Source organism: Phacochoerus africanus, chromosome 5, assembly GCF_016906955.1.
Source record: "Phacochoerus africanus isolate WHEZ1 chromosome 5, ROS_Pafr_v1, whole genome shotgun sequence".
Taxonomy (NCBI): domain Eukaryota; kingdom Metazoa; phylum Chordata; class Mammalia; order Artiodactyla; family Suidae; genus Phacochoerus; species Phacochoerus africanus.
The window spans coordinates 51,406,177-51,423,902 of record NC_062548.1 but is presented as its reverse complement, the minus strand read 5'-3'; positions in this window follow the sequence as shown (position 1 = coordinate 51,423,902).

Here is a 17,726-nt window from a genome sequence, read left to right as displayed (position 1 = left end):
TTCCATGATCCCTGCTCTCTCTCTGAGATCCCTTCTGTCTCTCCATATCCCTGCTGTCTCTTCCCAAGATCCCTGTTGTTGAGGCAGAATAATAGTTTAGGTAGGTAGTGTAGGAACATGGGCTTCGATATATTCCCTGATTAATGTCCATGGTTTAAGATTTGTAAAAACTAATCAAGACAAACAGGGCTTGCTTGTTGGAAGATTAACTATTGAAAGTACATTTGTTTTACATCAAGGTGGGAATTGACCCCTGACCTATATATTTGACTGTTAGCAAAAGGATATTAAGAGTGGAGACTCTACGTCCAGGGGAGAGAAGAGCAAAAGGATCATAAAACTCAGGGAGCATCCCCAACTCTAAGGTCCCTAGTGGATGAGGACTGATACATATAACCTGGGCAAGGCCAATGGGAAAAAGGACTGATATCTGGATTCCTCAGTGGTACCCCTCATCCTTAAGAAAGAAAAACCTCCATAGAACAATAGGGAGAGGGACTCTTCCTCCCCATCCCCGTGTCTGTGCTGGGAGCTGCTTATCTTCCTGTAATAAAGACTTTTGCTTGCTGCCTGTGTATGTTTGCAAAGTTCACTCTTTGGCTCCGTGAACAAGAACCCAGATTCTGGTAACACTGTCTCCCTGAGATCCCTGCTGTCTCTCCACCATCACTGCTATCTCTTTCTGAGATCCCTGCTGTCCCTCCATGATCAGCAGGCAGGATGTGAGGTGGGGAAAAGAGCATGGGAGGTGGCCTTAGGCCCATAAAGGGGCTCAGATGGTTCCGAGAAGGAAGGACGGAGAGTCACAGGGCAAGGGGAGAAGCATTTTGGGTGGAGCAGGGCTGGGCCATGGTCCCACGAGAAGAGCTTGGCATGCTGGGGACACTGTGGGGACACCTAGAAGCTATGGGGAAGCTGGGAGCTGGCCCAAGAAGGCTGAGTTGGGCTTGGAGGGTGTGGGCGCTGAGGCCCCAAGGGTTGGGGGGGGGTTGGATTTTATTTGTGATTGAGACCATGTCCCGGTGAGGTGAGGAAGGAGAGGCTGAGTCTGGAGACAACCAGGACATGGGAGGGGAAACACTAAGTGAGCCATTATCCTGCCTGTATCTGTCCCCAGCACAGAAGGAGGGTCTGCTCCAGGTCAAGGCTAGGCGAAGCAATGGGCTTCAACTGGTTTAACACCCTGACCCCGGGGTTCTGTGTTTATTTAACTGAACCTGGCCACGCCTAACCTGTGCTTTAGTAAAGAAATAAAGGTCTGCCCTCTGTGTACTTCCTATTGCTCAGGATGCGTACCCTGACACGGCTTCTTACAGAGGAGCCCTCTCCTAGGAGGAGACAAAGACTTGAGTTGAGGGGAAGCTCAGGCTGCATGAGGGTGCAGGTGAGGGTTCTGCTCCCCTTCTCCTGACCCCACCCCGTGTCATGAGGCATTGAAATGGAAGTGAAATTGATCCTTTCAGGAATGACCTTGGGAGCTTGAAGAGCCCAAGGGTTCAAAATACTAAATCTTTTTCACTACCTGTAATATTGTTCAGCTCAACAGCACAGATCAGTATGCTTTTCTAATGAAGGAAACCATAAGAGTCTTATGAAACCTGTTTGCACCGTGGCAGAAAAATTAAGAGATGAGGGGACTGAATTTGGAAATACAGACTATTGAGATCTTCATTTAAAAATTAACAAATTCATTCTTCCAATAGACAAGTTCATTGTTCTATCATTACTCATGGCTTTAGGGAAATGGGATTAGTGATTCAAGAAATAATCACTCTGTTATCAGTTACCCTCAGCATTTGGGGAATATGAGCCCATAGTATAAACATGTAAAATTAGGGGTCGCAGAGTTCCCTTGTGGCACAGCAAGTTAAGGATCCCGTGTTGCTGTGGCTCAGGTTGCTAGTGTGGCTCAGATTTCATCCTTGGCCCGGGGATTTTTGAATGCTGTGGACACAGCTAAAAAATAAAATAAGATAGTCAGCCCATTGAGTTATATTCAACAAAGTTTATTAGTGGGCTTAGTGGGATTTTATCATATTTATGAGAGCATTTGCTTATTTTTTTTTTTTTTAGGTTTGCACCCATAGCATATGGAGGTTCCCAGGCTCGGGGTTGAATCAGAGCTACAGCTGCTGGCCTACACCACAGGCACAGCAATGCAGGATCTGAGCTGTGTCTGCGACCTACACGACTGCTCTTGGCAATGCTGGATCCCTAACCCACTGAGCGAGGCCAGGGATCGAACCAGCAACCCCATGGTTCCTAGTCGGATTTGTTTCCACTGCCCCACAGTGGGAACTCCAGCATTTTGAAGTGTATCTGAAAGGCAGGAGCATCACCAGTTTCCCAGGGCTAGTGTGTCTTGGAGGCATTTAACTTTGCAGAGTATTTGGTTGGCCCTGACACTTGGTCTATCTCCTGTCCTCAAAAACTAAAGGTGGCAGGAGAAAACCCAAATGTGGATGTATTAATGGGAGCTGCTGCCCAGATTCCCAGCTCAGCTCTAGTCCCTCAAGGCACCTCTCAGCTCGGGGTGGCCCCTCCTCCAGAACCGCCCCCCAGCCAGAGCAGAAGTGTAGGGTGTTCAGAAGGTGCCTAGGTGATGGGTAGTTTCTGCCTTGTCCTCTCTGTCACTGCCCCAGGGCCTGGGGGGCAAAGCGCCTGCCCCAAGCCCTTCCTTGTGCCTGGCTGACCCTTCCCCCACAAAAGCCTCCTTGGGCTCATCCGAATTGCGGTTGAGGTCCCCTTAATGGGTGTGCTGATCCCATGATGAGATGGTCGCGCACACCCTCCGCCCCGCCTGCATGTGGCTGTAGATCTCCTATACTCCTAAATTGTCTTTGCCTAGGTCTCCGGGACTTCTGATGGCCAAGCCGACAGGTGCCATCTACTCGTTATTCCCTGGAGTCTGGTCCGAGTTGCGCCTGAGACCACTTCTCCTTCTTCCTACTGAAATGCTCCTTTGCATCCGTAACCCCTCAGACTCCCCGTGTCATCTCTCCCTGGTGCTTTGCAGTGGTCTACGTGCAGGCTGACAACTCCCGCTTGTCAATTTTCAGCACCCACCTCATCCTGTGGGCGTCAGTTCTTGCGTCCAATTGAGTATAAAGTATTGGTTGGGAAGGCTCATAGATGCAGCCAGTGCAAACTTGTCCTCCCACCTGAAGCTGCTCCTCCCTCATTCTGAGCCCAGCGGGGACCTTCCCAGGCGATGGCAGCCTTCTGTCTGCTCACCCTGCTCTGCCGAGGGAGCTCACAGACCATCTTTCTTTCTTAGCCCCAGAATCCTGCTGGTCTTAAATCGTGGACACCTTTATGATTTGCTCCCTCCATCATGCTCAGGCTGCGTTAGCCCTGATGTGGTCCTTCTGGGGCCCTGGCAGGTTGATGGCTGCCTTCTGTCTGCTTGCCCTGCTCCACCATTTTCTCCCCAGTCCAGCCTCCATCATCACCAAAAATTCGAATTCTGAGCTGCTGTCCTTGGTCAGTGAACGGGGAGGCCCCCACTTGTCAGCGTGTCTGCTGCTTCTGGAGGTGAGGTCCACAAAGGAAAGTGAAAAAAGATCTGGATTTTTAAAAAACAGGAAATCTCATTTTTCAGTATTGGCAGCAAACCTGACTATGCGGCCCAAACACACACAAGCCATGCCTCTGGGCTGGATCAGGCCCCCAGGAATAGCAGGAACCCCACAACAAGATGGGGACCCATCAGGCTGGCTTTGAACTTCTGACTCTGAGAGTGATCAAAGGCTTAAGGTCCTTTGATCGTCCTGCTTTTCTTTTTTTTTTTTTGTCTTTTGTCTTTTTTGTTGTTGTTGTTGTTGCTATTTCTTGGGCCGCTCCCGCGGCACATGGAGGTTCCCAGGCTAGGGGTTGAATCGGAGCTGTAGCCACTGGCCTACGCCAGAGCCACAGCAACGCGGGATCCGAGCCGCGTCTGCAACCTACACCACAGCTCACGGCAACGCTGGATCGTTAACCCACTGAGCAAGGGCAGGGACCGAACCCGCAACCTCATGGTTCCTAGTCAGATTCGTTAACCACTGTGCCACGACGGGAACTCCTGTCCTGCTTTTCTGAAACGGTTTTTGCAAATAAACTCACTCATTTTCTGTTCTTATTGTCCAAATGACTGCAGAGTTTTAAATCTGTGCTACTGTGAAAATGCAGCTGTCCAGAAGGGGCCTTGGTGTAGACATAGTGTCTCACTGACTTACTTTCCTCATCGCCATGGGCTTAGCCTGGAGCTTGGCCCAAGAGCTGAGTAATACCAGCCCGGCTCCTGCCGATTAGAAATGACACTGTGTCTTTCAACGCACTCAGTTCATTCTGTACAATCACCTCTGGCTGTAACTAAGGTGACTCATGGATTCAGCAGCTACGTGACTGCTCAAATCTAAAGGACCAACTTGTTTTAGTGAATCTTTAAGACGACGACTTGCCCCACATCCTACTGAGCAAGGAGACTCTGGTCTTGGTCCAACATCAAGCACCTGCTTTGTTCAGAGGCTAGGCTGCTAAATGGGACTTGTTTGTTTGTTTTTGTTTTAGGACCACACTCATAGCATACTGAGGTCCCCAGGCTAGGGGTCAAATCCGAACTACAGCTGCCGACATAAGCCACAGCTATAGCTCTGTCTTCAACCTACACCACAGCTCAGGGCAATGCAGGTTTCTTAACCCACTGAGCAATGGCCAGGGATCGAACCTGCGTCCTCATAGATGCTAGTCAGATTCGTTTCTGCTGAGCCACAACGGGAATTCCTTAATGTGACTTTTTACTCTTTCAGCCCAAAAGCTTGTCACATGTGGAGGTGACACATGAAGATGACTGGGGAGGTGGATGGCAAAAAGCATAAGCTGTGTTATCTATAATTCTCACATCTTATGTTTTGTGAGGATTTGTGGAATTCCTGTGATTAAAGGTTTTAGGCTCTCTGGAAGGCAAAGATTGAATAATTTTTTTAAAAATCACAAAATTTCCCCTTTTATTCTTAGAGAATTGTGGTAGGCCATGGAGAGAAATGAGGTCCTTTGAGATTGTAATGCCCTCTACCCCATTTCACAGGTGAGAAACTGAGGATCTGTGAGGTGGAGTAACTTGCCCCCCTGGCCAGCAGGGGGCAGAGCCAGGTGACTGCCTCCTGCTCTAGGTGACCTCCCTATTCCTGGTGACCTCCCTGCTCCAGGTGACTTCCTGTCCGGTGACTTCCTGCTTTAGGTGACCTCCCTGCTAACTCAAGTTTGGGAAGCTCTGCTGCTGTCCAACCTCAGGGCATCCTCTTTGGGATGGAGTTGGAGGCCAGGGGTGGTTTCCACTGTGGAAGATTTAGTGGGCATGCGGAGAGGGTGGGATGGGGGGCTCTGCGGGGCCACCCTCTGCTCTCTCTGGTTACCCACACTCAATTCCAGCTCTCAGCTCCTTGGAGAGAGCCCCTCCTCTCTGATTCCTGCCCTTACCTCTCCCTTGTTTCCTCCTGGTCGTTTCCGTCTGCGGAGCCTACCGGCTTCGGATCTGCAACATCTAAAACAAACAAACAAAAAAATAAAACAAGACTCACCATCTTCTCCCAGTTTTCCCTGTTCACAAGTCCCTCCCTCCCACCGTTGTCCTTCTGGAAGGCCCAGGCCCCTGCCCTCCCCATCCCCTGGAGCTGGTTGCTTACTGACCGCTAGTGGGAAATTTTTCTAGACCCTTTTTTTTTTGTCTTTTTGCCATTTCTTGGGCCGCTCCTGCGGCATATGGAGGTTCCCAGGCTAGGGGTCTAATTGGAGCTATAGCCACCGGCCTACGCCAGAACCACAGCAACAAGGGATCCAAGCCGAGTCTGCAACCTACACCACAGCTCACGGCAACGCCGGATCATTAACCCACTGAGCAAGGCCAGGGATCGAACCCGCAACCTCATGGTTCCCAGTCAGACTTGTTAACCACTGCGCCACAACGGGAACTCCGAAAATACATTTTTTAAATAAAAATTCATTGACTACTTTGGAAAAGATGATGAAGGTGATCGGTTGAAGCTGATTGTAAAATTGGCCTTTGTGAAACAACATAGGGCAGGGCCGCTGCATTCTGACCGCTTCAGATGAGAATGTGCTTTCTTTCTAGAAGCCCAGACTAGAGGTCAAGTCATGTATTATGCATGTGGCTTTTGCCAAGAGGACCAAGGAGACTCCAAAAGTTTTGGCCTGCATTCAAAACATTGGCAAATAAATGTACTCATGTATTTTAAATGGAATCATTACGGTTGTATTTTCTTTATGATTCCCCACTTTAAATGGCTCTTTTGATGGAGCAGCCATCTAGCATCATCTGTGCCAACAAGATGCATGCATGCCGCACTGGGGCTGCAGGCCTGAGGGCACTAGAGTCACTGCAGTTCCAGGGCGGGTCTCTCACCATGGCTTTAGAGACTCAGAACAAGGCTGGGAGCCTCAGACATCAGTGTGAGGTCCCCTCTTGTCACAGAACAGTCAGTTGCTGCTGGTGGCAGAAAGACAGTCCCTGCCAAGAACCAGACTTTCGCTGGTACAGGAGTGGGATGTGCTGCCTCAGAGAGTGGAGACCTGCTCTCTCTTCCACTGGAGAAGGGAAGAAGCAGTTGTCCAGATGCTTAGAAAATCAGGAGACTTAAGGGAAAGGCCAGCGTGTGGGCAGCCTGGGTGACCAGAGGGGTCTCCCTTCCCTTCCCTCCGCTTCAGCCGCCCAAAACCACTTGTGTGATGGCTGTTTCTTTGTTTATCGCTGATTTTATTTTTTTAATTTTTAAATTTTTTGGTTTTTAGGGCCACACCCATGGCATATGGAGGTTCCCAGGCTAGGGGTTGTTCTGAAGCTGTAGCCACTGGCCTACACCACAGCCACAGCAACGTGGGATCCGAGCTGCGTTGGCAACCTACACCAGAGCTCAGGGCAATGTCGGATCCTTAACTCACTGAGTGAGGCCAGGATCGAGCCCGCATCCTCATGGATACTAGTTGGTTTCGTTTCCGCTGCGTCACAATGGGAACTCCACAACACTGATTTTAAAGAGCCCACTTTCGTGAAATGGTGAATCATACCAGGGACAATGAGCCCGGGAGAATATTTCACAGACTAGCCCCACATGCAGGTGCAAAGAGTTTCCCACAGCTTCCCTTCCCTCAGAAGCCTTTCTCACAGCCCTTTCCAAGTTGGTCCCTGTGCCATTGTGTGCTCCAGTGTCTCCTTCCTAGAGAGGAAGCACAGAGCATCACTGAGAGCATTTGTGGAATGAAGGAGTGAAGGAAGGAACGAGGTGCAGTTAAGGAAGAACCACAGATGCAGGAGAGGCCCCTAAATCACCTCCCACCTGGCACCCCCAAATGCCAGGCTGCAAAAACAAGTGCAATACCCCAACAGAGAGAGAACTTTGGTCCCTCGCTGTAACCCACAGGAGTCCTGGGCTCTCGGCCCCCTCCCCATGTCTGACATGGTGCCTGCAACTCATTGAGCAGCTTGGCAGCGAACAGGAGAGAAAACCTCTCTTTACATCTAGTGCTATTTACATTTTATACCATTAGGTAAGAAGGCAGGCTGATTGATTTCAGTGGGGGATTTTTGTTATGTGCGAACTTAAAGATAATTACCTGTACGTTTTCCTGTAAGAACAGTCTGGGCATGTTAGAGATAATTTGGGCAACACAGAATAACCTGTGAAGTTCGGAGTCCCACTACCCAGGCTCACTGCAGCCAGCACCCTGATGTTAGTTATTTCAACCTTGCTCTCAGCATGGTTTGGTCCCATTATTGGGCTCACATGGTATATGCAACTCAGTGTCCCGCCCTCTGTATCCATATTTTGAGTATTTCACTTTATATAATCCCCTGGAAACATAATGTTAATGGCGAATTAATGTTCTACAATGTATTTAATAATTGAACACAGTTGATGGATATTTCTACTCCAAAATGTCAGCATATGCACGTACATGTACAGAGAAGGGTGATCCTAGAAAGGCAGCAATCCTGCCTCCCCCACCCCCACTCTACCCCAGCCCTCTGCCTTTTGATCCTTTGAGGCAAACAATTTCTTTTCTGTTGGCTGATTATTTTGGAATAACCTGAGTCTCTTCCAACAACTTACTTACCTCGAGCCATCTTTTTTTTTTTTTTTCCTTTTTCGGTTGCACCCACAACATATGGAAGTTCCTGGGCCAGGGATCGAATTCGAGCTGGAGCTGTGACTGATGTCTCAGCTGCAGCAGCGCCAGATCCTTAACCTACTGCACTAGGCCAGGGATTGAACCAGCAGCTCCACAGAGACAAGCTGGATCATTAACCCATGTGCCATAGCGGGAACTCCCATCCCTATATCTTGAATCTTCAGTTTAGGGCATAGCTAAGGGCTTCTCCCTTGGAATATGAACCATCACCTGCTTGCCAGCCCCCCACCCCACAGCCCACCCCACAAGCGGCTTCTCTGCCTGCACCCTCCCCAGCAGCCACTTGCCTTCAGCACCCACACTCTATTAACCTATGCATGTAAATTCGGTTCACTCTGAGGAGCTAGGATCACCCTCCCTTCATGCACATCTTTGTTTCCCTGGGGTCTGGAGAAGCCAGAGGAGACGGAGCAGCCTGGGCTGCCCCAGGAAGCCTGCACACAGGTGACAGGTCCTGGTGCCCAGCATCCTCCTTCTGGCCCTGGAAGTGTAGCTGCTGCCTCACTTGCCCCCTCCAAATCCCCTCAAATGTCCCTTTGGCCAGGGCTACTCTGGAGCCACTCAGGACCAGTCCCAGCTGAGAAGTCACCAGTGCAAACGCAGCTGAGTCCTCCTGCCCAGGCAGGGCCACTCCATGCCGGTGCTCTGGGTGGTGGGAGCTTCTGTCTCTTCTCTGGAATTAGATCGCAGTTCCCTGGACCCCAGGCTTCCCGCTTTCTTGGTTTATCCTTTGTTTCTGCTGGGCACACCCTCTGGAACACTTAAGAACACCAGGAATTCCGTGAGCAGCAGATGCTTCAGGCCTTGAATGTCTGAAAATATCTCTATTTTACTCCCCCTCTTAATTCATGTCTGAATGGGTATGAAATTCTAGGTTAGAAATTGTGCTCTTTAAGCATCCAGTGGTGAAGTCTTTGTAGTTAACCTCCTGTCTCTTTTCCTCTTTAGAAATTCTTCATGTTCCCCGAGTTCTGACATTTGTGACTTTGTACCACTGTGTGACTCCGCTTCCGCCCTTCATGGGGGTGCAGGGGGCCCCTGTTCCTTTTCCAAGTTCCTTTCCTTTATTCTCCCTGAATGGACCCCTCCCTGGTCATATGAGTATTGAGGTCTGGGGCTAGTCTTCTAATTTGCCTCTGCTGTTTTCCCCTTGTTTGTGCTGTGGGTTGATTTTTCCCCACTTTTCCTTCTGCTTTCATGGAAATTTTCTCAGCTTTACTCCCGAATCCATCCTTTGGTTTTTAATTTAATTTAATTTAATTTAATATTTTATTTTATTTTGTCTTTTGTCTTTTTAGGGCAGCACCTGTAGCATATGGAGGTTCCCAGGCTAGGGGTCTAATTGGAGCTGTAGCCGTCGGCCTCCGCCACAGCCACAGCAACGCCAGATCCGAGCCATGTCTGTGACCTACACTACAGCTCACGGCAACACCGGAACCTTAACCCACTAAGTGAGGCCAGGGATCAAACCCACAACCTTGCGGCTCCTAGTCGTATTTGTTTCTGCTGCACCACAATGGGAACTCCTGGTTTTTAATTTCTGCCACCATTTCTTAAGTTCCAAAACGTATTTTGTTCCCTCGTGGCCATTTTAGTACATGTATGAGAGACTTACTCTTTCCTTAGATGCTACTTCTCCTGTGATGCCAGAGTCTACAAGTTACTTTCTTCGGCTTTAGGTTTGTCTGGTTTTGTCTCTCTCACTTGGAGTCTTTACCTAGATCCTTGGGTTAGCTTCAATGTCTGCCTAGGTGTGAGGAGATTAAAAAATCTGATCAGAAGCTCTGAGATTAGCCAGCTTTGGGCTCTCTTTGATGCAGGACAGCAGGCCAACCTGGGAATCTTGGGTCTCAGTATCCTTCGGATATCCCTGCTGGTTGCTGGGGTGACCCCAGAGGGACCCCCACAGCCTCTTTCCTGGGGTATGGGCCTGACTGCTGGGTGCTGAGCCCTGCCCCCATATCACCCTGAAGCCTTCTGACCCCCCCACCTCTGTGGGGAGAAAGCAGGAGGCATGAGGGAAAATCAAGTTTTCTCCCTCTGCAGCGTCCCCGCCACCCTGTTCAGGACAGAAGATCATCCCACACTCCTGTTTATTCCTGTTTCTAGCTCCCCCCCCACCCCTGACTCCATCGACTGAGGACATAGCTGCCACCTCCCTCGGGACACCCGATGCTTCCTTCTCCAGGTCTGCTGAGCTGTCTCAACACCCCCTCTCCAATAATCCCGGGCTCCTGCCTCATTGAAAACTGCTTTTCTGCCCATTTTGCCGAAGTTTGGGAGGGAACAAAGATGTGGATCAAGCCAGCTCTTTTCCTGGAATTCAAGGTGCCTCATCCTCAGCAATTCAGCAGCCTGACCATCAGGTGTGGACTTAGGTTTAGGAGCAGCGGAGCTGACCCAGGAGTAACCAGAGTCCGACTGCTTTTCTGCTGTAATATCCCTGGAGGGAACCCTGCTTTTCTCTTTAGAAAAACATCGAAACTTTATTTAAAATAGAGGAACTCAGAGTTCCTGCTGTGAGTTAAGGATCTGGCATTGCTGCAGCTGTGAAATTGATAGCACTTATGACTCGAACCCAGCCAGAACCCACACTGGGACTCAAACCCACAGTTTTTAAATTAGAATCACTCACCCAGTGTCTGGATTTACTGAGTTCAAGTTCTTTGTGCCTCAGCTTGAGAGAGACAACATGATACGTGAGAAATAGATTTATTAGGATAGGATGCTTGTGAGAGATGCAAGCGGGCAGGTGAGGAGGCTCTGCCCCCAGGATCTGGTGGGCTACAGTTTTATCATCCAAGGGGAGCAGGGGTGGGAAAAGACTGCCTCTTCCTCTTTCTTCAAGTAGTAGCTTCTCCTTGGTATCCGGTAAGAGAGCATTTGACCCTATAAGGTCAAACCAGGACTGTCATGGTGCTAATTCAAATCAGCAGAAGGGTGATCCTTACACTTCTGCCCTTGGTCTGAACCTGAATGCAGGCCTCACCCCATCCCCCACCCAGTGACCTGAGGCATATCTAGCACCTGGACTAGTCAAGCAAGCCTGCCTTTTTCTGATGGTCCTCTTGAGCAATTATTAACTTAAAATTATCTTCCAAAGTCCCCTAGGTTTCCCTCTCTATCTATGGTCCCATATTGGGACTTCTACAGCTACCTGTGTAGCTATCCTACTCCACCCCTATCAGCTGTGGCATACGTCTCAGCTGTTTGAATCTCTTGGATTTATACTGTGGCCTAGGAACTAAGCTGTGGATGTGGCCATAAAAAAAAAAAAAAAAAAAGATGGAGTTCCCACTGTGGCATAACAGGACTGAGGCTGTCTCTGGAACAATGAGATGAAAGTTCTATCCCAGGCCAGGCACAGTGGGTTAAAGGATTCATCATTGCCAAAGCTGCGGCTTAGGTTGCAACAGCAGCGTGGATTTGATCCCTGGCCCAGAAACTCCATATGCCACAGGGCAGCCAAAAAAAAAAAAAAAAAAAAAAAAAAGAGAAAGAGAAAAAGAGAGACAGAGAGAGAGAGTCACCGTGTGGGGTGGGGGAAGCTGTGGGGCCTCATGGCCCCTGCTCAGAGCTGGGGTAGAAAGAGCTGCTCCCTGTGTCTGCCCAGTCCCCTCCAGGCCCAATTTGCAGGACGACAGTTTCTTTGTCTGCCGGCTGATCCTCAGAGCTCCTCTGCTCTACTGCTATTCATCTCCTGTTCCAAGCAACTCGTGGACGTTGGTGTCCTTCTGAGCCTGATACCAGCTAGGGTGTAACCTGATGCAGCTCACAGCTGAAAGGCAAGGCCAAATTCACAGCAGATGTTTATATAGCTACATTTTTATCATCAACACATACACACACCGACTTTTTTCCCCATGAGATTTACTTTCCATTTTAGGTCCCCCCCCCAACCATCAACTGTCACTATAGTAGCCTGATTAGTTTTTAACTTTGCAACTGATTTCTCTTGAAAAACAAGTGATGTAGTGTTTTGTTTGCTTCCTTTTAGAAGATTGGAATGGACTTGGTAAAGGAGTCATTGTGGCAGCTCGAGGTTATATGCATCATTCTCAGAGTAAGGATTCGGGTCTCTGAAGGAAGCCCTTTTCTTACACGTGCCCGGATGGCTCCCTTCAGAGGCACACCTTGAAGCAGGAGAGAGAGATGGGTCCCAGGCTGGTACTGGCATGTGTTCCCCGTTGACAGAGATCTTGATGATAAAAGCTGCATCCTGCTTGGATAAAAGATAGACACCATCTATTTCTCCTTCTGGAGATCAAGGACACCTCCAGAATGACAGACTCGCAGAAAGAGCCCTTAGGGGTTGAGGAAGGGGGAAGCGCCAGAACACGGTACATCCTGTCAACCTTTCAGAGACCCTTGTGCTAAAGTCCATCCTGAGGGCGGGGCCACAGCCAGACCAGCAAGACGATTGGCCAGAGGAAGCCCGGAAGGACCGCCCCCATGCAGGTGATTTCAGGGACCGCCAAAGCATGGGTTGCTCTCTTCCTCTCCCGCTCTTTTCTCTCTGCATCTCTGTCTTTCTCGCTCCCTGTCCAGCTCCTACCCCAGCCTGCCTGTGCCTGTATTTTCTTCACACCTGTCTTCTCTCTTTAAATAAACAATTGCCTCACCACCCTCAGTCTCTTTGCTGAATCCTTTCTCCAAAGAGATGAAGTTCTGGGGACCTATGTCACGTGGTAAAGGTTCAGCATTCTCTCAGTGTAAAGACTCACATCTTTGCAGGAAGCCCTTTTCTGACATGTGCCCCAATGATTCACTCCAGGGCACACCTGACCACCCAGAGAAGCTCATGGAGGTGCGCTCCATTTATGATTTAATAGTGTACAAACACAGCCCTGGGAAAGCAGAGGCATGCATGCCCTCAGGCAGCCCGGTAGTAACGCACACAGACACATCTATTTAAACCTGTTTGTATTGCAAAGTGCAGGCTAATCTCTCTCCAATCATTCTTAATGGCTTGGCCTACTCTCCTCCTGGCTCATGACTAGAAGTTTGAAGTTAAAAAGTCAGTTACAATCACTGTTTCCCACTTTGAGCAACAGGGAACTAATCCATTTCTGAGTTTACTAGACAATTTGAAAAGCCTGCTAGAATCCCAGCATCCTGAAGACAGGATCTGATGTGCATTGTTTACAGGTCAGTGGGCCCTTCTGAGCTACCCTACATTTCTTTTTTGATTAAGCCATGGTGAGGCAGAACACTAACTCAGGTAGTCTGTGTAGGAGCCTGGATTTTGATGCATTCTTTGACATGGCTTTTGATTAACATTTGTGGCTTAAGGGCTCCAGGAAGTAACATCCCCACAGGCCTTGTTTACTATGGGAAGTGTACCTATGCCCAGATGGACATTAATCTCTAACCCACTGTGATCCAGTCTACTGGAAGAGAAGGGCAAAAAACCATGAGAATATGGGATATTTCCACCCCTAAGACCCCTAATGGACAAGGACTGATATAGGTAACTGGGCAAGGCCAATGGGAGAAAACCACATCTTTCTGGACCCCACGTTGGTACCCCCCATCTTTAAGGGATAAAAACCCCTATGGGACAATAGAGAGGGGGACTCTTCTCCCCCTCCCAGCTGTCCTGAGAGCTGTTTGCTTTCTTGTAATAAAGACTTTGCTTGCGTGCTGCCTGTGTGTTCGAGAAGTTCATTGTTCAGCTGCATGAACAAGAACCTGGATTCTGGTAACTTCTTTCTGGCATCAGTTGGAATCAATCAGACTCTCCCCAGACGGTAAAGATCTCCCACCCACAAAAACACAGACTTTCTTTTCCATGTGACTGCCCAAGTAGCCATTGCTTTAGAAAAACATGGGCCAAGAGACACAAGGGTCCTGGAGGAAATAAGGTAAGACCCTGAGCTGTGTCAAAGGCTGTATGGCAACGCCTTGTGGGTCAAGGTGAACCTCTGTGCTCTGCTTCTGTGCCCACAGTGTATCTGCTCCTGTGCCCACAGTGTGTCTGCTCCTGCATCCCCAGTGTCTGCTCCTGTGTCACCAGTGTGTCTGTTCCTGCATCCATGGGAGCTGCTGTTGGGGCAGGACCAGGTTTTTGTTTGTTTTGGATTTTTTTTGCTTTGCTTTTTTAGGGCCACACCTTTGGCATATGGAAGTTCTCAGGCTAGGGGTCAAATCAAAGCTGCAGCTGCTGGCCTACACCACAGCTACAGCAAAGCAAGATCTGAGCCGCATCTGTGACCTGCATCACAGCTAATATAAACACCAGATCCTTAACCCACTGATTGAGGCCAGGGATTGAACCTGCGTCCTTATGGATCCTAGTCAGGTTCATTACCGCTGAGCCATGATGGGAACTCCAGGATCAGGTTTGAAAGGAGAAAAGTTCTGGGTGATACACATGTCCAGGGCCTACGCTGCAATAAAATGTCACCATAGACTTTGAGCTTAGCCAGGTAATTAACTGTAACTAGCAGCCTCGAGGCCTTTCGTCTCCCTGGGTCTCAGCAAGGCCCCAGAGCAGCCCTCAGCCCCTTCTGCGGTTGCTCACGGCAGGGATGGGTTGTTGTGGGTCCAGCCTCCTCTGCCCCACATGGCTCACAGGCCATCTGGCACTCAGTAAACATGGAGGCAAACACGCACCTCCCAGCCCCTGCAGGCTTCTGGCATTTTCCCATGGAGACTCAGCCCTGCCGGGCAGAGTGGTGCTGGGTGGAAGCTCCAGCCTAAGGGCGCTTGGCTGGCTGCAGGCCCCTGATGGGGGACCCCTGTCTGCAGGGCCCTCCTCCCTCTGTGTGTTTTCTTCAGCAAACACGCTTTACTTTTGCTAAATTTCTTTTCACACGAAAGCCGTGCCCACCCTGCCCCTCTACATCCATTCACTCTCTTTGACCTTCTGCCAAAAACTATTTCCTTAGGCTCAGCCCCCACCAGTGCCTGGACTGCGGGGTGTCAGGCTCTGGGAATTCCTGGTGTTCAAACAGTGCCCCGCCTGGCTTCTTTCTCTCTTTAGGGCTTTGTCGTTGGTTCCGTAAGGTTTCCTGTGGTGTCATTACCACGGTGCAGTGCTGAATGCTATCCAGCTCCCCCTACTTTGTTAAAAATGCCATAAATCTCTGAGATTTCATTCACTTTTAAAGTTATTACCTGTCTGGAGTTCCCGTCGTGGCTCAGTAGTTGACGGACCCGACTAAGATCCATGGGAACTTGGGTTCGATCCCTGGCCTCGCTCCTTGGGTTAAGGATCTGGCGTTGCCGTGAGCTGTGGTGTAGGTCGCAGACGCAGCTTGGATGCTATGTTGCTGTGGCTGTGGTGTAGGCCAGTGGCTACAGCTCCAACTCCACCCCTAGCCTGGGAACCTCCATATGCCATGGGTGCAGCCCTAAAAAAGACAAAAGACTAAATAAATAAATAAATAAAGTTATTACCTGTCTGTCTGCATATCAATCTTGTGGATTCTGTTTCAGGGTATTTTCCAGGGCGATCTTGCACAGCTCTTTTTCTGCTCCCACCTCCCCCACCGAGGGGGAATGAAATAGGACTAGGACGAAGAAAAGGATCAGAAGGCAGGGACCCTCCTCAGTCCCTCGGCAAGGCCGTGCCTGCCGACCGCAGCTCCCTCACAGTCTAGTAAAACTGGCTTCCAGTGACTTTTATACACAAAAGGGCACTTTACCTTCCCTGTCGCCGTGCATTAATGAGGTCCCTCCCCACCAGGTGTTCTTTCCTTCCACTGAGACCAGAGGTGCCTGGATTGTCACACTTAGGCCACTTCTCCCACTTCTGGCTCAGGCAGGTGGTTTAAATGAAACTCAAATTGGTTTTTTGTTTGTTTTTTGGTTTTGTCCTTGTTTTATTCTTTTCTTTTTATGGCTGCACGCACGGCATATGGAGGTTCCCAGGCTAGGGGTGGAATCGGAGCTGTAGCTGTTGGCCTGTGCCACAGCCACAGCAATGAGGGATCCGAGCCACATCTACAACCTATGCTGACACTTGTGGCAATGCCAGATCCTTAACCCACTGATCAAGCCTGCATCCTCATGGAGACTACCTGGGTTCTTAACCCACTGAGCCACAATAGGAACTCCTCAAATCGTGATCATCAAGAACTTGATTAAAACAAACATGGATTGGAACTCACAGGCCAGGATGGAAAGTCAGTTTCCTGGGTTGCAGGTGCTACAACAAAGCTGAATGACTCTGTGAGCTTGAAGGGGAGGCCCCATGGGCCACGGGAGTCGACTGTTGCACCCTGTGAGACCTGGGACTAATTTCCCTGGATCCCAAAGAAGGCTTCCTACTGGACCCACACCAGGGGTGGTGGGATGGGGGTCCCTCGGAGCTCCCCAGAGCTGGCCTGACTCTGGCTGTTTCCTTCAGACAGGCCATCAGGCCTCCACTTGACCTGCACCCTGAGGGCACAGTGACAAACAGGTGTAGATAGCCATCAACTGGGATCTTCCTCGAGAAGCCACAGCTTCCCTGAGGGTTGAACCCATACATCTTCACTTCAGTTTGGCCTCGCTCACTTGTGACGTGGGATTTCCAAGGCTCTCCTGGCAAACCAGTGCCATGGGGGTGGCCTGGGTGCTATGGCCCAGCCACCTCTGGTTTGGACCCGCCCTTGAAGGCAGGTGCAGGGGCAGGGGGTGGCTAGGGTGAGCCCCGAGAGGGCCTCTTCCCTTGGAGCCCAGGAACTAGGGCACGGGAGTGCTGATGGGCTGAGCCGAGGGCTTGTGGAAAGAGAGTCTGGAGGAGGGGGGGGTGAAAGCAGCCAGCCAGCAGGTAGGGTGGGGTCCCAGTGGAGCAAAGGGTAGCCCACCCACTCCCACCATTCCCTGAGTGGCTGCTCCTTCCATGCATTTCATGGCACTAGAATCAGGCCAGGTGGCCCCTGGTCCCTTTCCACTGTAGCATTGGCTATATCGCAAAGATTTGGCCCAAGTTTTAGGATCTGGATAAACCGGTGGCCATGGTGAGATATTGTGGAGACGTCCAGGGCTTAGGAGAGGGCTCCACCCCACACAGAACTTCCTGTTAACAGTCAGGAAATGGTGATGATGAAGGATTTCTTGGAAGCCAACTGAGGCGAGAGGGTTTGTAAAGGGCACAGGGAAAGTTACGGAAAATCAAAGGGGTGCATTTAAAGGAGAAAATGGGGAAGAACACGGTTTAGGTAGTCCTGACACTTGTGGAGGCTCTGGCCAGATGGCCAGTGGTGAAGTCACTTTGCTAAAATATTCTTGTAAACAATTTCCAGAGGGGTTCACTTGGGCTGGCACACATCAGAAGAGACCAATGAGTTTCATGCAATTTCTATTAATATCCAGGCAAGGGGAGTTACTGTCATGGCCCAGTAGAAATGAATCTGACTAGCATCCATGAAGACACAGGTTCTATCCCTGGCCTTGCTCAGTGGGTTAGGGATCCAGTGTTGCCATGAGCTGTGGTATAGGTCGCAGATGAGGCTTGGATCCTGTGTTGCTGTGGCTGTGGTGGAGGATGGCTACAGCTCCGATTCAACCACCAGCCTGGGAACCTCCATGTGCTGTGGTTGTGGCCCTAA